We start from the raw sequence: 20612 nt of genomic DNA on the forward strand, positions 1-20612 counted from the left end.
GATTTCTTAAATAATATGTATGGTCGCCTATTTCCCGATATCAGTGGCTTTTCGCTCGGTAACATGACACAACAACGGAAAATACCTCCGTAAGGAACCAACAAAATGTCAACTAATTGTTTCCTTGGCAAATTTGATACATAATTCATATTGGTAATAGGTATCCAACTTAGCAACTATCATTTCGGAACATTAATTTCATAAAAGATCAAGATCGAGTTAGTGACACATATAATCTTATATATTGTTTGATTGTGCATCGATCAACGGACGGAAATATTACGTAAATCGCAATTGAAAATGAAAACATCAATGATTTTAGGTATAAAGTCATCAGTTATCCGAACTGCATTACATTTGATATTTTCCCACAAAACTGTCAAAATTGTATAATTCCCGACAATTTGCTTTCAAACACATGCCAGATCGCCTCGTTTGGCCATATCCGGACATGCGCACAATTATCGCGCGCGCAAAGGCAGCTGATCGTTGTCAGTTTATTTTGGCGAAGTTCAACGCAATATCGTTCTATTTTCAACATCTTCACGGCATGCTGGTGTTTATTTGGTAAGTATGTCCTTCATGTATAATGAAAACGTAGGAATGTTGTTTAAATCTAGCAGGTCAATGTAGCAAGAAACTCCGAATTAGGGCTCATGTTTTATCTCACAAGGGTACCGGTATGTCACGTACATGTTTCTCAAAATTTAGTGGAAGCCCGTGTTTTCCATGAACTTTTTTGTTATTTTTCAATATATTTGCATGCATATATTTGGCATTTTATTATATAATCGAATAAGATTTCCTTTCGTACCCATCACCTGATTTGAATTTTGCAAATATACATTTTCAAATAATCAATGAAGTACATCAATATAAGGGACCATTCATAATTATATGGCTGCGGGTGGGGGTGATGATTGTGAGGGGGGGTTCACCCATTTTGTTCAGGGGAGCTAAGGGGGTCAGCATTTTTGTACACACGCACTATGTTTAATATGATGCTTAGAAATTATGGGAAGGGGAGAGGGCGTCATAGATATTGTACATGACATGCAGGGTGGGGCGTCACTTATTTCGTACATACACTTTACGGGGGAGGGGGGGGAGGGTAATTCACATTGTACATGCTTCTTCATAAAAATCATCATCACCCCCAAGCCATACATTATGAACGGTTCCCAAGGGCAGCTATACAAATTCGAAAATAGAATTTATCAACATTTTATATTGCATCACATTATTATGAACATTTGTTCGTTTGATGAAGTCTATCAGTAAATTATGCATTGAGCACGCTCTGAACCCTGTCAGCATGCACACTATTTGGGGGTGGGGGTGGAGAATGGCGAACGGAAATCTTTCTCAGATCATGCAACGAAAATTCACATCAAAATGTCTTGTGCAAGTCTTTGTTAAGGATGAAATTGCATATAATTTATTTGAACTTTTATTTATTTACAAAATGTGTAACTTCACTAATGATTCTTTGATGGGACACTTAACAAAACTGCAGTCACAGACTTTCATTCTTACACTTGTTTGGAAGGGATGTGATGATTCATGTCTCTTAAAGGTTTAAATGTTACATACAAAAAAGAAGTAATTTAGAAGGAACATTTAATTATGAAATAAGATATAATTTTAATGGAATCTGCAGAAATCTCATCTTCGAAAACTGGGTGGCATCAATTTTGTGGATCACATAAAAGGAGCAATGCTAAGGTAACAAGTTTTTAACATTTCACTTGTTTCCAGTATATCCACCACAAAGGTTGATCATGTTGGAGAATAATTTGACAATGATTTCTCCCGGAGATGTTTAGTTTAATGAGCACTCCCTTGCTTGGCGCCATATTGTTTTTCGCCGTAAAGAGCTGGATGCGAGATAGCTAAGATACATAGCGTTCACTGACATGAACGCTATGCAGCACCTCCATAGGCCGCAATGGTGGAAATCCTTTGTCGCACTTTCGCGCACTCGTTACGATTTTGCGCACGAAAACTCATATGAATTACTTATTTGTGCTTATACCTACACGTGCGCCCTATTTTCGTTATCAAAATATCCAAAAATATATCTTTACAAGCCATCAAACATCTCAGTCGATCGCTCACATATGAGCGGGGCCATTTTGAATCACGTGACCTGTGACGCGAAGGGGATATCCCTCCCAAAATAGTAACACACGTGTTCCATACCTCGTTGCTTGTTGACAACACATTTTCATACATTTTAGGCAATTAAAACGATTGTATGGAGATTTTCGTTTCCAATCTAGACTGACTGACCACCACTGATTTTTCAATAGCTGTTTTCGAAGGAATTGCTGGTGAGTTTTCAATGCTTCATATAATATAAGATTATTGCTGTCACCTTCACAGTTCCATGAGTGTCTCTGTACTACTCCTGAATATTTGCCTTCAAAACACAGTTTACTAATAAGACTTATTAGAATTTAGGAATTAAATAATTAACGAGCTCACAAATCAGTTATCTATAAATTTCATTTGTACCATATAACCTTAAAAATATTTCTCATTTCACATTTATCCTACCTTCGTCATCATATTTATTTCCTCCTTGGATAGGAGATTAGATGTTGATTACATCAATGGACAGTGTTTTTCATCATGAATTATGAACAAATACTAAAACAAGGGGATACATCTAGAAAGCAATTGTTAAAAGGGGAAGGATCATTCAAATTGCAGCACAAAGCCAAATGTCAAATTATTAAAATGAGCTCCGCCCGTCCGTGCACATTCGTCTTTTCCGGAGCAGAACTTCGAAACCGTTCACTATTTCTTCACCAAACTTGGCACATAGATAGAGATGGTGGTCTACTGGTGCCTTTGGTAGTTTGGGATTTCTGTATAAAATATTTTTGTGTGTGTTTCCATGGCAACAATTTCGACTTTGACTGAAATTGGTGGTATTGTTCTTTTCAGGAGCAGAACTGTAAAACCGTTCAATATTTTTCACCACAAATTGGTTTTATATATCAATCAGAACCTTAAGTGGTGCCTTGGCTATTTGCAGATTTTGTACATTTTATTTTTCTCGGTTCCATGGAAACGATTTGGACTTAGTCTCAAAAAGTAGGGGTGGGCTTCTTTTCCGGAGCAAAAATCGAAAACCTTTCATTATCTTTCAACAAAACGTAGCAGATATATGAGACAGATCTTGAAGTGGTGCCTTTTGTTATTTGCAAAGTTTTAGTATTTATATTTTTCATGATTTCCATGGAAACAATTTGGACTAAGTAAAAAAAATCTAGTTGGACTATCAGTAACTGTCAGATGATTTGTTCTTTCAAATTTCTGGAGCCTGGGGGGATTTGTCATCTTTTGATGACTCTTGCTTTGATAAGTTATAGCAGTGAGTTTCACAAAAAATAGACATGTCGTCAAACACAAAGCTGTAACTATATCTCTTCTATCCCTTTGTTTTTCTCTTGAACTTGCCCTTGCAATGGGCACAGACAGTGTCATCCATGATTTCTTCTCTCAACTTTCAACCTTGAATACCAGTAAATAAAGTGCATATCAATGTTAATTATTAATTATCACTTTAATTTAACATGAGTTTAAACTTATACCTTCAAAAGAATAAACTTCATGCACAATTTCATATCCTTATCATTGTTAATATTCTCAATAAACATCTAACTGCACCTTGAAAAGTAGACTTTCTAAACTAACACTTCATTGATAATTTGGAAACCTGCTATATTTGCTGTCAAAAGATAAGAGGTACTGTTATGTTTGCAAATGAAGTTTCTTCAACAAATAAAATCCTTCTTTCCAATCGTGTACGCACAAGAGTTTAAGTATGATATGTGGCATTGTGCTGTAATTTGAATGATCCCCTCAACAATTGATTTATTGATGTATCTCCTTATTTTAGTATTTGTTTATAATTCATGATGACAAATAACACTTTTTGGCCACTTGGTTGCTAATATGGAAATGAAAAGATGGTTTGTAGCTGGTGCTTGAGACCTAATACAACATGGAAATATTTAAAATATTATACAAGGTAGGAGAGTTGTAAACTGAGAAATATTTAAGGTTTTGGGTATACATGAAATTTATAGATAATTAATTCGTGAACTCATTACTTATTTAAGTCCTAAATTCAATTAGTAAACTGTGTTTTGTAGGCAAATATTCAGGAGTAGTACAGAGACACCCATGGACTGTGAAGGTGACAGCAATAATCTTATTTCATATGAAGCATTGAAAACTCACCAGCAATTCCTTTGAAAACAGCTGTTGAAAAATCAGGGGTGGTCAGTCAGTCTAGATTGAAACGAAAATCTCCATACAATCGTTTTAATTGCCTAAAATGTATGAAAATGTGTTGTCAACAAGCAACGAGGTATGGAACACGTGTGTTACTATTTTGGGAGGGATATCCCTTCGCGTCACAGGTCACGTGATTCAAAATGGCCCCGCTCATATGTGAGCGATCGACTGAGATGTTTGATGGCTTGTAAAGATATATTTTTGGATATTTTGATAACGACAATAGGGCGCACGTGTAGGTATAAGCACAAATAAGTAATTCACATAAGTTTTCGTGCGCAAAATCGTAACGAGTGCGCGAAAGTGCGACAAAGGATTTCCACCATTGCGGCCTATGGAGGTGCTGCATATCTATGCTATGTATCTTAGCTAGATGCGAGAAAGCACGCGAGAGGACAGAAGTCATAAATTTATAGAGATATATAGATGTTTCATTGCTGGGAGACACACTCTTCAGGTATTTGGTCAGCTGTAGAATTTGAATATGATGTTTCTTTATTATTGTCAAAGTGTAGGTTTTCATTATTTTGCATTTAAATGTGTGTGCAGTGAAACATACTGAGATTTGGAAGAGTGCATTATTTAGAATACAGGTATTGTTAGATATCAGCATTTTATGTACATGTTCCCTTGTCAAGATCATCTGTCGAGTATATTAGAGAGAAGGTGTATATTTGTAGTGTTTTTAAATCAGAGTTATTTTCAGTGTATGACCTACATTTCAATATGTTTTGGCCACCTGTCACCCCTTTGGTCAAATAGAGTAGGACTTCCATTTCTTGGAATTGAGAGTCAGAGATACACTGTTTCCCAGAATTTGCGTGTGCCAGCGATGTTTGTTTACGAGTACATTTAAGTCTTTTTTGAGTGTAGATTGAGTTGTAAGAGATGTTATTCAGTGTCTTATTATTCAGGGTATCATAGATTATTTCTGGCAGTGTAGAGTTTAATCTCATTATTTCATGATTCAGAGAAGCATAGTTATGACGTCGCAGATATTATAGGCACACATAATTCATTATATGAGAGATTTTCTAAGCATTCCTATAAGAGATTACGTGTTAACATTTCTGAATTATGAAGATGTTATTTATCTGAGTTTTATGAGTGTACAAATGTCAAAGAGAGACAGAGTAGATAATAGGGGAATATATTGTATACTTATGAGAGCTCATTATTGTTTTCAGAACTCCATAATCCATACTTCCTTGTGTTTGGGAATAAATGGTGTTGGAAGACCTCCCACAATAGACTTGTTCTTTGACCTGTGAACCACCACCCATTTTGTTTTCTTATCATTTAATGTAAAATGGATTTTGTTACAATTTATGACTCCTGTTAGCAAAATTGCTACATCAGTACAAGTCTTATTTTATTTATTATCATCCAAAACTGTGTTCCACAGGAGATATCGCTTGTGTGAGATCAAACGATATCTCCTAGGAGATATCGTTTTGACAGTAGATTTTGTACAATGCCCTGACAATGCAATGACGTCATGTACTTGATGACGTCACAATGCTATGACATCGCTGCACTGCAAGTCTAATGGCAGTACCATGTTCAGAGATGTACATTTTGCATTGAAAATTAATGAAGAGTGATTTTGGATGATAAATAGAATCTCACCCTCGTGTCTTCTGATATCAAATATATCAACACTCGTTGATAAAGGTAAAAATATCCTCGGCAAGCCTCGGATATTTGTAACTTTATCAACTCGTGTTGATATAATTGATATCAGAAGACACTTGGGTGAGATTCTCTATATAATCGTTTCCGAGAATCTCTAAAGCAAACTAAATCTGACAGAATAACAACAATCTTCCATTGTTTTGCAGGACAATGTCAAACAATTTGATGTCAAGAATGAATGTTGATGGGCAAAACGGCAAGTTTTCTTTTAAGAATACAAGGTTGTATTCAATCATCTCTGGTAATTTAATTACCAAATGCAGCATTTTCATCATGACCATAGCAAATAATATATATGACAGTAAAGCATCGTCTAATTCATCCTAATGCATAGTCTAATTGAATAATCAACTTGCAATTGAGGATTTTCTTTGAAAATGTTTAAGAAAACTTCCAATACTTTAGTTGAAAATATAAATTGTTTAAATTTTTCGTCACATTTTGTATTGATGCTGTTCATATGTTCACATGGCAAGTTACAGCAGTGAAATGAACCTTTCAAGTGATTGATTAAACAAATACTTGAATCATTTAAGACAATATATCTTCCATATAACTTATTCATGTATTTAAATATAAAATTTCAGAATGTGTCCTATCTCAAGGGAATGAGATGGGAATGCATCGAAGCAAAGTTCAAGAAAGAGTTAGGAACGTTTCTGAAGTATCCACCTGACCGCCAGGCAGGAGTGGCAGAAAGAAGAGAAGCTGTATGTCAGTTGAATGCTATATGCAGATGATATTGTGTTATTATCACAAAGAGATAACCTACAGACTATGTCATGTGTGATGTTTTACATTATGCTTTAAACCACGTTTCTCTGTGTGCGTGTGTGTTCATAAAGATTTCATGAAAAGTGACTTGTTTTATGTGCTGTCTTCAGGTATAGTTCCTGGTCATCTTGGATCCCTTTCATGGTGAAAGTAATTGCATTGTGTTTATTCAGGGGTCTATCTAACAGCTGAAATTCAGACAAAATGTCTTCTCCGGACAATTTCCACCTTTTCAAGATAACAATACAACAGTAAATAGTTTTTCTTAATTTGGAATACTCTTTTTTCTTCTTACTGTAATTATACGTCCAACTGACATAAAACTTAAATGAACATTATATTGAATGTGGAATTTTAACCAAATATTTTATCAGGTAAGTATTTTTACTGCAATTTTATGTTTGAACACTGTTTATTGCAGGTAGCTTTTGGGTATTTTAGCTGGATGCATGAGTTTGATTGCAACTTTAGTATAGTTTAAAGATGAAGTGCGAGTCTATTTACAGGAAAGCGTAATACCTCCCAGACACAACCACGGAACAACCCATTTTCAACGTTAATAATGTGTCAAACCTCAATGTTGATTCCACGTCGGATATCTACGTCTAAAAAAACTTTCATATACAACCACGGAACAACCCATTTTCAATGTTAATAATATGTCAAACTTCAACGTTGATTCCACGTCGGATATCTACGTCTAAAAAACTTTCATATACAACCTTTTTTCAACGTTAATAATAGGTCAAACTTCAACGTTGATTCCACGTCGGATATCTACGTCTAAAAAACTTTCATATACAACCTTTTTTCAACGTTGATAATAGGTCAAACTTCAACGTTGATTCCACGTCGGACATCTACGTCTAAAAACTTTCATATACAACCTATTTTCAATCTAATTTCAACGTTGAGGACCAACCTATTCTCAACGTTGAAACAACGTTGATGTGCCTGCTGGGAACTTACGGGACTACCCCGTAGACATCATTTGCTCGTTAACGGTTTTAGCAGCTACGCAGAAACGCTGCTTACATTATAATAAAGATGTTGTATATCCATATATCTTTCTCCGTTGTTCAAATTAACATGATGGTCTCGACATATGTTACATTGTCATACGAATTTCATGAGAGATTTTCAAGTTATTGTGTTGTCATCCACATGTTGAATTAGTTGGTTTCTTCCTCATTTCCAATTTCATCATTCTGAGTTTCACCTCAGTTGAGTATTTCAGTGTAGCTCGCAAAGACGAGGCCACGGAGCGGAACGATGACGTCTTGTGTTTCTCCGCGTTCAGTTACGTATTTTCTGCAATGCGCCGGCCACAATTTGGGCCGAAAAGTCGTTGTGTCCCATCCGTTGGTCTTGTGTATTGGAGTCAAACAGCCACGGCTTTCAAGTGTATTTTGCTTTCCATATGTATAATTCATTGATCACACTGTGCCAACAATTGTTACTCCTATCAACCCCACGGATGAACCACCACCAACAAGATGGAATTTTACTAAGGCCAATTGACCTTTATTCCAAACCCTATGTTCAGAAAAACTTAAGCCGGACAACTTCAGGAACGTTCCTGACCCCATGGATCTATTTTCAGACGTCCTAAATGCCATCGGAGACAAAAGTATTCCTAAGTCCTCTGCAAACCCGCACATACGCAAACCATGGTTTGATACAAACTGCAAACAAGCTAGGAAAAATAGGAAGAAGGCGGAAAAATATTTCCGACAACATCCTACAGTGCATAACCTGAATGCTGTTAAAATGACAAATGCCAGGGCAAAACGTACCTTCAAAACAAACTAAACGCCGGTCATGGAGGAAATATGTGTCCAAAATCAACTCCCGCACACCCATGTCCAAGGTGTGGAACATGATTCAAAAGATCAAGGGCAAGGGTCAAAATCAGGAGTTCACCACCTGAAAGATGGTGACTCCTCCTAACAAATAAATCTGAAATTGCAAACAAACTTGGCGAAACTTTGGCAAACCACTCCTCCTCATCAAATTATAACCCTCAGTTCCAGAAATACCAAACCCAACAAGAAAAGAAACCAGTCAATTTTAACTCTGATAATGGGGAGGATTACAACGAAACGTTTTCCCTCCATGAATTACGTACTGCCCTAGGACAGGCTCACGACACTGCGGCAGGAGCTGATGAAATCCATTATCAGCTTCTGAAACACCTCCCTGACACAGGCTTGGAAACACTCCTAAATATATTTGATGACATCTGGACATCCGGACACTTCCCCCCTTCGTGGTACAATGCCATTATAATCCCTTTACCAAAACCTGGCCGCGATCATACTGATCCCTCAAACTACCGTCCTATATCACTAACTAGCTGCGTTTGCAAAACCATGGAGCGCATGGTCAACAATCGATTAATCTGGTACTTGGAGACCAATAACCTCCTCAGTGACCTCCAATGTGGTTTCCGAAAAAACCGAAGTACCATTGACCATCTGGTGCGTCTCGAATCATTCATCAAAACTCCATTGTCAACAAACAACATACAGTATCTATCTTTTTCGACTTAGAAAAAGCATATGATACAACGTGGAAACATGGTATCCTAAAAGATTTACACGAGTTTGGATTGAGAGGTAGACTACCTCAATTCATATCTCAGTTTTAAATAACAGACAATTTCAAGTTCGGGTGGGTTCCACACTGTTTGACTATTACCACCAAGATCAGGGCGTCCCCAAGGCAGCATCCTGTCTGTCACACTTTTAGCATAAAATTAACAGCCTCACTAACGTTCTGAACAGTTGCGTTGATGAGTCCCTTTCGTGGATGACTTCAATATTTCATGTCGTGGTAAGAACGTGCATCGCAATAAAAAGGCAGCTACAACTCTGCCTTAACAAAATCCAAAATGGGCCAATGAAAATGGTTTTAAGTTTTCAAAATCTAAAACAAATTGTATTCACTTTTGTCGTAAATACAAACCACACAAGGATCCAAACGTATCTTCAGATGGTACTCCCATCTAGGTAGTAGAAGAGGCCAAATTCCTTGGACTCATATTCAACCACCACCTGACATTCTTACCACACATAAAATATTTGAAAACAAAGTGCTTGAAGGCTCTAAACTTGCTAAAAGTAGTCTCAAATACAGAGTGGGGAGGGATCAGACCACCCCCCACCACTTGTACAGATCATTAGTTCGCAGTAAACTAGATTATGGCTCCATTGTCTACGGTGGAGCCTGCAAAAGCAACTTAGAAAAATTAGACTCTGTCCACCACCAAGGGCTGAGGCTCTGCCTGGGAGCTTTAGGACCTCTCCGGTAGACAGTCTATATGCGGAGGCCAATGAACCTTCCCTTGAACAACGCCGCATTAAACTCTCACTGCAGTATATCACTAAAATACGTTCAAATGAGTCCAATCCAGCATACAACTGTGTTTTCAACCCGCTCTATGAAAAGGTATTTCCTAAACTGCCAAGCCTGGTTCCACCACTTGGAATCAGGATCAAACCACACATATCTGCAGCTAAAATTGATCTCAACATCATTGCACCATACCGACTTCTGTCCTCACCACCATGGCAAATGGTGAAACCACAGGTCGATGTTACCCTCACCAAACTCAAAAGTCTGAAACAAATCCCTTGGTGTTCCAACAGGAATACAACCAGTTACGTTCTAAGTATAACACTCACAGATCCATTTTCACAGACGGATCCAAGGACGATGGCCAAGTTGCCAGCGCTACAGTCATTGGAGCCAAGACCGTCTCCTCTAGGATCCCCGACAACAGTTCCATTTTCACCGCTGAAGCCAAAGCTATCTTCTCAGCTTTGACCTACATTCAACAGCAAAATCATTCCAAAAACTTCATCGTTTTTACAGATTCATTATCCTGCCTTCAAGCACTTCTAAACGTGACTTCAAGTCACCCAATCATCCTGGACATATTAGAACTGTACAACGACCTTTCTACTGGCCAATATGACATCGTCCTCTGCTGGTTGCCGGGTCACGTCGGCATAGCAGGTAACACTAAGGCCAATGCTGCAGCAAAGCAGCTCTTGAAAAGCCCCTATCTCCACTGCTAATCCCGTACAGTGATTTCAAACCCACTATCAGAAGCTATACTCGGGACCTGATGCGAAAAAGGTGGGACACTCAAATAGGAAGAAACAAACTCCATGAATTGAAGCCAACAATCGGTTATACCTACTTGGATTGTCAGTCAAGACGTGATGAAGTAATTTTACGACGATGTCGTATTGGCCACAGTCGGTTTACACATGACTTTCTGCTAAAACGGATGGGGATAGACCCCCCATATGTCTCTCCTGCGATGAGGCTTTCACCGTCAAGCATATTCTGCTTGACTGTGTGGACTTTACATCTGCAAGGGACTCGCATTATCACGCAACCAATCTGAAAGATCTGTTCTCCAGCGTGAGCGCTCATCTGATACTGAACTACCTGAGGGAAGTTGATCTATATCATAAATTGTAACTGTGTAATGTCACTAACGAATTTACCTGCTTTTCAATTTAGTGCTATGACATTCTCTGTTCTAAAATGATAATGTAATGAATGTATGTCTTTGAAACGAAACCACTTTGTACTTACAATGTATATTAATGCAGACTTGTTCTCGTCACTATATGGCTGGAATAATGCCGATGTGACGTAAAGCCCAACTCAACTCAACTCAACTGTGCCATTAAGTGACAGTAGGTGTGAGATGTACAGGTGCTCGTGAGGGTATTATGATAGAAAAGACTGACTGCACATAACGCGCAGCCAAATATCGCACATTCTAAGGAAATCTCGAACTGATTGTTTTATAAGGTGTCGAGCTGACCAATTGGAATTCTGTTTGGGGTTACTCACTTTTTCAGGACCAAGATTTTGGTATGTGTATAAACTTCCTTTGTCATGTGAAACTAGGGTGTAAATATATTGTTGTTTACATTGGTGATGCATTGCAAAACCTTTTATACCAAGATATGCACATGAATAATCTTGAATTTCAACCTTTTGTAAAATTCTCTTATGTGCATTTACTTATTTGTCATGCAAAATTGGTGTGTATATATGTGTGATTGAACTACGCTGTTATAGGAACTTTGACCTTTCTCAAGACGTGCACATTGTAAAAGACATGTGTATATGCTCTTGAAAACCTTGTTTGGCACGATGTGCTTTTCAATTTAGCTATTGTGTGCATGTTCATATTGTATTTCAATTTTGAACATGTGGTTTTAAACATATTTTAATTCTCAGAGAATCTGGTTTGGTAAACAAGCAAAACATTGCTTTTATTAATACCTCACCAGTACATATATAATATAGCAGAATACACAAGAACTTGATACACAAAAATGACAAATTAAATCCAATCATAAGTTGTAGCAATGTGATGAGGGGTATACGGGGTTTTATGCATCCCGTTTTATCCGCCGAGCCAAATTGTCGCTGACGCCTTAGGCTAGGTGGACAAAACGGGACGCATAAATCCTCGCATTACCCTCATCACAATAGTACACAGAATTTATCTTAACGAATGTTTAAATCTCTCTTCATGTAAATATAGCATCAAAACAAACTAAAATTCAATCATAAAATTTACTAACATGGTAAGAACTAGTCGATTTAAACCACTGCTTCGTGGTTCACTGACTGCCGTGGATTCATGTTTTTGCCATAGGGTGGGGTATAAATGATTTATTAAGGGTCACGTGAATCAATCAGAGATAGACATTCTTATATGAGGTAGGATAAATGTGCATTGTACGTGCTTAGGAACCTTGAACTTGCAGTTACATTTCATTAATTGTGTACAAATATTGGTCTAGAATAATTTATCAATTCGTTTAGTCTTGAAGATGTATTGATGCAGGGACTCCATTATGTTCTTGTTGACATTGTTGGTAGCTGGAGTTATTCCATTTTACACAGTTTGGAGGCTGAACAGACTGTGTAAAAGTATTGTCTTCTTGAGAGGGTACGTAAGTCTCAAAACATTTGAAGTAAATTTAGATATACCAGGTTTATAATAGTAGGATACTTGTGTGTTTTACGTGATGTCTAAATTTGTGCACAATCGCCAATGGATGAAGGGACCATCTAAGTACTTCTAGGGTTCTCGCTTGTAGCAAAGGTACCGTAAGTCCCCACGGTTATCTAACTTCAGTTGCTTGCTGTCTATAACCTGTTTTCATTTTGTGTATTGTCCAAATAGTGCTATTATATCAACATTAAATGCTAGGTGTAAATCTGATTGATATTCTTAATATTTTACTGTCCCTAGACGACAGGTTATATACTATACGTTTATTCCTTATCAATGTTTAATTGGTTCACGTCAAAATATGGCTGAAATATTGGCGATGTGACGATAAATATTAACTCACACTCAAATCGTTTTCATCAGTGATTTGTTTTCATTTCTTGTTTTGTTAACCAATTTGATCAAAGGATAAAATGAAGCAATTAGCATTCTGTTTTCATAAATAGTAGAGATAATTTTGTCAATTGTCTTTTCGCAAACCAAACCAAAACAAATTAATTGTGAAATTAAGTTAGCTTGCCAGTGGGTCAAACTGTTTCGCCCATTGTGGAGTTTTGAGTAAAATTAAATATTTTCGCCCATGGCCGATATATTTGTTATAGAGCTTTAAATTAGCCGAATTTAGTCAAAAGATTATTTCATGATACTTGCAATCTACTTTCAATTATTTGCAACCTTCAAAACATGAAAAAAACATGTATTTCGAGCAAATATAACAATTCTCGCTCATGGCCTAAATGGTTTTCGCCCATTCGCTCTAAATTAGTCGAAATAAGTCCAAACAATTTACTTTTTGTCATGATACTTATAATCATTCATTTACAAACTCCAAAACATGGAAAAACATGCAGTTTGAGTAAAATTAAATATTCTCGCTCATGGGCCAAAATGTTTTTGCCCATGGGCGAGATTTTTACATATCGCTCTAAATTAGCCGAATTTAGTCAAAATGAGTTGAAATTTGTGTCATGATGCTTATAAACACACACTCATTGATTTACAAACTCCAATACATGGAAAAACATGTAGTTTGAATAAAATTAAATATTCTCGCTCATGGGCCAAAATGTTTTCCGCCCATGGGCGAGATTTTTATTATCGCTCTAAATTAGACGATTTAAGTCAAAATGAGTTGAAATTTGTGTCATGATGCTTATAAACACACAATCATTTATTTACAACCTCTAAAACATGGACAAACATGTATTTTGAGTAAAATTATATATTCTCGCCCATGGGCCAACATATTTTTCGCCCAGCTCTCTAAATTAGTCGAATTTAGTCAAAATAAGTTGAAATGTGTGTCATGACACTTATAAACATACACTCTTTCTAATAAACCTCCAAAACATGGAAAAACATGTATTTTGAGTAAAATTAAATATTCTCGCCCATGGACCAACATATTTTTCGCCCATAGCGAGATTTTTAATATCACAAGTATCAGTCAGCTTATAGACAGGCCAACAGTACGGAAACAGCATTAAACTGTGTGATGAATAGTGTGCACATGTCTGTTGACAGAGGGGATATTGTTTTGCTGGTATTGCTAGACTTGTCATCCGCCTTTGATACCATAGATCATAGCATATTATTGCATCGTCTCGAGAATACCTTCGGCATCACAGGGATACCGCTTCAGTGGTTTGGGTCGTACCTCACAAACAGGTCACAGACAGTCTTAATTGGTGATGAGATGTCCACTCCAGCCAGATTATTCTGTGGAGTACCACAAGGATCAGTGTTGGGGCCAATACTTTTACCCTTTATACAACCCCTCTAGGTCAGTGTATTGAAGAACATCATATACCTCATCACTTCTATGCAGATGACTCCAATTCAGCCATGTTAAAATAGCTGTGGTAGTCTTCACATTACTGACTGAGTTTGGTTTACGCTGCTTTGCAACAGAACAGCTTTTGCTCAATGTCAACAAAACATGCAATGCAAAAGATGTCAGTGCTGAAAAACAAGCTGAAACTCAATTCAGACAAAACGGAGGTGATTTTGTTTGGACCTCCATCCAGGTTACGGAAATGTACTTTGGATCATCTGTCTATCGGGTCAGCTGACATCACCTTCAAGTCATCTGTCAAGAACCTCGGTGTGTACCTTGACTCCTCGCTATCCATGGAAGATCATGTGAGCCACTGCTGCAAGGTCAGTCATTACCACCTGAGGAACATCAGTGCCATCAGACATTTGCTGACGAGAGACGCAGCTCCCTCCCTCGTAAGATCTTTGATATTCTCTCGATTAGACTACTGCAACAGTTTGCTCTATGGAATCACCAAACAACAAATCAGACGTCTGCAGCACATCCAAAACTATGCTGCCAGATTGGTCACTCGGACGAACATAAAGGCACACATCACACCAGTGCTAAACTCGCTTCACTGGCTTCGCATTCCTGAGCGAATCATTTTCAAAATACTATCAATCACTTACCAAGCTGTCCATGGTACTGGACCTGCCTATCTGAGTGATCTGACTGTCTCATACCTCCCTTCAAGAACTCTATGCTCTAGTCAACAACAGCTCCTTCGGGTGCCTGTCACCAAACTTAAAACTTTCGGCTCCAGATCCTTTTCTGTCTCAGCCGCTACTCTGTGGAACTCTCTACCCGAATCACTGAAGTTGATTCCATCTCTTGAAACTTTTAAATCCAGCCTTAAATCCTACCTTTCAAGCACTATACCTAAAACATACATAACTCATACCACTGTGGAGAACTCAACTGCCTCTGTTTCCATCGTTTTGAGGCAATGCGCTTTGAGCATACCTTGATGGCGTGGATATAGCGCAATATAAGTGCCATTATTTTTATTAGGTCTTCAGACGAAAGTCTTGAAGACCTACTGTTATTATCCGAATATTCTTCTTCTTATTATTATTATTATTATTTGTACAAATTTTGTGACAGCTCTCCTGAACTAACCGCTGAGTCGATGTTTGTGAAACCTTCAGGGATGATAGCATGTGTGCTGAAATTGATACATAGTCGAAAAATCCAGACTTCCGGCTTCCGGTAAGGGCAGACAACCCAAAATGTCGAAATCTTTACACCCGAATAACTCAAAAGTATAAGAGATAAATTGACCACATTTTCACTCAATGTAGACATCATCAGCGGAAGTTTCGCGGCAGAATAAACTTTCTGCAATTTTGAAAAAACTGAAATTTTGCCGATTTCCTCGTTTTGACTGTGCCTGTCTTTAAAATCTCCAGAACGGCTTATAGTACAATCGCGTTCGATATATCATTTTAAAACCCACACTCCGGACTACTTAAACCCTTCAAGGCATATGGATATCTTGAATAGTTTAAGAGTTATCACCCTTGAAGTCAGTGATTTTTAAGACGCATTTTCATAGGGTTAAGAAAAAGGTCACACCTCTGCGAAAAATCTATGGATTCCACCAACCTGTAGGTAATTGAATGGGAAACATATTTGCTTCACATCATGGTTATGTAAAATCAATAATAACGTCACCATTACGACACAAACACAGCCTTCGCGATTTTGCACATTTCCGCACTTTTTTGACGGTGCCTGTGTTTAACAATCTTCTGCTCCTGAACGGCAAATAGTACAATGGTGTTCTATATATCGTTTTAAAGCCCACAAACCGGACTACTTAGCGTGCTCAAGGCATGTTGATATCTTGAATAGTGTAGGAGTTATTGTCCCTGGAAGTTGGTCAATTTTTGGCAAAACGCATTTTTATAGGGGTCACAGCTCTGCAAAACACAATGGATTCCCTTTTGAAGACACCAAACTGTAGATAATGAAATGTGGAACATTTTTGCTTCACATTATTATTATGTAAAAGTCAATAGTTACGCCACAATTACGCCACAAACAGGGAGGGACATTAGGATTTTCGCATTTTGTCAGTTGTGAGAAAACTAACTGAAGGAAGCGGCGATTGTTGCTAGATTTTACTGTCGCTTCCTTCAGTTAGTTATCTCATCTCACAAGGAAGCGACTGTAAAAAGCTAACCACAATCGCCGCTTCCTGGTTTTCAAGTGCCCACAGAAATAGTTCCCTCTTTAACAGGCCGTAACTCCGTTGTTCTTAGGTCTACAGTCAAAACAATCAGTGTTCTGGAATTGCCAGGATGTGGTCTCTCCAGCAGTGTTACCAGCCTGACTGTGACAGGAATACGCTTGTCTTTGTGACCACAACAAAATCTACAATATTTACCAGTAATCTCTTTTAGTATATGTCTGTAGATATTGCTGTATTATTTTGCTTTGTTTGACTGTGTCTTCCTGTTTGTTTTTCTGCAGTTTGTGAATTTTCCGTTTGTGTCAGCAGCATTGAATCAATGCCAAATTAATCTCAGGTTGGAACCCTGGCCTTTAACCGCACCACAGTAATTTTTTAATGGTTGAGTTGAGTTGAGTTGAGTTGGGCTTTACGTCACATAGGCATTATTCCAGCCAGCCATATAGTGATTAGAACAAGTCTGCATTAGTAGACATGGTAAGTACAGAGTCAAAATGAGTTTTATTTAAAAAACATCTATTCATTACGTTGTCATTTAAAAACAGAAAAAGTCATAGCACTAAATTTAAAAGCAGGCAATTTGTTAGTCACATCACACAGTTGCAATTTATGATACAGATAAACTTCCCTCAGGTTGTTCACTATCAGATGGGCGCTCACGCGGGAGAACATATATCTCCTATAAAGAGACTACCACTGCAAAGCGTGGTCCACGTGCAGATATGGGAGACGATGTCAATTTCAACGACAGATGTAATTGACAATGACAAGGAGCTGTCAAATCTGAGTTGGAACGTCATCCAATGCCCAAAGAAATAGCGTTACATCGGCATTATCCTAGCCATACAGCGTCGAGAACAAGTTTGCATTAATAAACATTGATTTTGAATGGGTGTTTAACAAATGCACTATATACACACATAAATCTATGGTTGTTTCACAAGTGCAGTATTTGCACATACGTGTATGCGTCAGATAGCTAGGATCACGGCGATTCCAGAACACTAATCGTATGGACCGTAGACCCAAGGACAGCGGATCTACGGCCTGTTCAAGAGAGAACTATATCTTCTCCAGAACTACTTAAAAGGTACATGACCCCGCGACCCCGGCTGCATTTCACCGATCCGCTCGCTTTCTAGCCCTTAAATACTCTTCAAACACCCGTAACTGAGAGTTAAAATGGACGCTCCAGCTGGCGTCCAAAGAAACAGTACAAGTGAAGGTAGCCACGGAGGGGTGTATGGGGAAGTCTGAAGACCGTCAGTATTGCCCAGGAGGCAATAAGTTATTATTATTATTATTATATCTCTCTCTAAATTAGTCGAATTTAGTCAAAATGAGTTGAAATCTGTGTCATGATGCTTAAAACATACACTCATTCATTTACAACCTCAAAACAAAACATGAATTCTCGCCCATGGTGATGGGCGAGAGTAAACATTTTCCGAATTAAATTAGCCGAATTGGCCGAATTAAATTGGGCGAGCTGAGTTGAAATTTAAAGTTTTAAAAACATACAAATTTACATTGCAAAACATTGAGTGAAAGTCAACATTTTCCATCCTTATGGGCGCAGTTTTTAAATATGCATAATTTTTCCAACTGCATAATGTTTAATTTGGTCAAATCTCTTGTCAGAAAGTGCCCACAGTGCGGAGAGTTTCTGGACTTTGTGAGTCCTGAATTAAATTGTGACGTGTTATATATATATATAGAGAGAGAGTTACTTACAGCATAAAACACAACTGTTCCATAAATCCACATCCTCATGGCCATGACATGTCTTTGGGCACCTCAGCTATAAATAAATGAAACGTATTTATTATCGAAACTCACAGCTGAGATGTGTTTCACACAATTAGCCTGGGTTAGGTGAGATGGATAAGTCGAAGGACATAAAATGTCGTTGAAAAAGGAGTTGACGGATAATCTGCTTTGTTTTTCAGAGTGGATTCTCCCCTGGCAATGAAGGCCAATGCTATCCACTGCGAGTAAAATGAGTTGAAAGAGCAAAGGACTAAATAAATCTCCCTGAAATACATGTCTTCTATTTAGAATTTGAGAGCCTGACTCTTCAAAGATCCAACAATATCTGCACCAACAATTTATCCGTGAAGAAGACAACATTGATATGTTGAGTAGTATGCATCTCACCATATTTTCGTTCAAAGTATACAAAATCTCCATTTGTTAGTCAGAATTGGACGCTCTTTGACTGAGCACGAAATGGCCATTTGAATAATATCCTGAATAGATAAGCTATGAGATAGGTTTACTGTATTTCTAAATGTGGACAACACGGGCACCCGTTTGACAGAAACTGAACATTAAACCAATGTGTGGTAAATCACGCACAGTTTTAGAAAGGAAAGGACGAGTAAATCGTAACACATTTCTGGAAAATCCTTGGATATAATTGTTTTGTTTTTCGGGGTTATTATTATAAAAGCTATACAAAATCCATGACAAGACAATTCCTAATATATATGTGTGTGCATGTACTGTTAATGAAATATATTAGCCACTTTTTAAAGTTATATAGTAATTTCGTCATATAATAGTTAATACAATTTACTGACCTGTGTTTACAAATTACGATATTGTATATTACACATCATAGGGATCACTTACCTGCTGCAGTTATGCCTATGTTTCATCTCCTAACACATGTCAAAAGTGTACTAAAAGTGTCAATTTCTGGTGTGAGTTAACAAGATTCTGTTCTGTGAATAACAGCGTCGTGTTGTTGTCTGTTATCAGAAAATTGAATGGCGATTCTGCTTAGTTCAGTGCACGAAAACAGCAAGCCGATGAAACGGGCGAATACGTGTGACATCATTACATTAAAAGTGTCACTCTGAACTTGAGATGCGACCGATACTGACTTTCGTTTCACAGTCTTTAATATGAAACATCTGATAATCTGAGAATATGTCATTGTCGTGGATCTTTAAAACTGAGAAGATATGCTATACAATGTAAAATCTCATTTCTACTCCGGATCATTGCTTTTGTTTTCACCCCTAATATATTTCGATTTGATTTCTTCTAGACACTAGTATTGGGGACAAAATCCATTCCTATTTTGTCCAAAACTGTATGAGGGAATCCGGTGATGCATGTGTTGTGGCTGAATGCGAATATACATGATGAAATAGGCGTCTCATGAACGGCCTTCGCGGAACGTGATTTTGTATACACTATCCAATATGGCGCAACACTTTCGCGTTCGTGTTCGGGTTTTCCCCACACATCCCAACCGACTAGTTCTATTGTAGACGCGTAGAGAGAAGTATCATAAGTCATATAATTGCCGGTTTCGTCTGTTATAAAATGAAAACATATAGTGTAAGTCTGCTTTACCAAAGTTTCACTTCAACATCGACAGTTTCAGTTCAGGTCAGTAGCTTCCCGGTAATATGACTGAGGTAATATCCCGTGACTCAAGCCTCTTCTTTCCTTGAGCGTTACACTCGGCTTTGTGCAGCTAATGTATTTATAACCTACCTTGCGACTGACGGGTAGTTCAGTGTATAACATAACAATGAACACTCGCTACGCAATAACTATAGGCTTGTTTTTCGGTTTAAATATGCTGAAGACATTTGCAAATTTCATTTGAAAATGATAATGTCGAAAACCTCCTAGCAGGGATTAGTTGGAAATAGGGCGGCCACTCCAATTTTATTCTTCTCTCCTGCTGCGTCACTGCAGTTTGTCCTTGTTAAAAGTATTAAATTGCTATCACATCCAACTGTATT

At 37.7% G+C, this 20612-nt stretch overlaps 1 long non-coding RNA gene across 1 annotated transcript; it reads right to left on the minus strand.

Moving 5' to 3' along the window:
• Nucleotides 1–2069: 2069 nt before the first annotated feature.
• Nucleotides 2070–20378, minus strand: LOC124253051. The gene is made up of 3 exons (XR_006892080.1): nucleotides 20215–20378; nucleotides 18583–18649; nucleotides 2070–2081 (listed from the first exon to the last, which is right to left on the minus strand). It is a non-coding gene; the product is annotated as an uncharacterized LOC124253051 (long non-coding RNA).
• Between the last annotated feature and the right edge of the window lie 234 nt (nucleotides 20379–20612).

Source organism: Haliotis rubra, unplaced genomic scaffold, assembly GCF_003918875.1.
Source record: "Haliotis rubra isolate DU_JTF1 unplaced genomic scaffold, ASM391887v1 Scf530, whole genome shotgun sequence".
In the NCBI taxonomy this organism is placed as follows: domain Eukaryota; kingdom Metazoa; phylum Mollusca; class Gastropoda; order Lepetellida; family Haliotidae; genus Haliotis; species Haliotis rubra.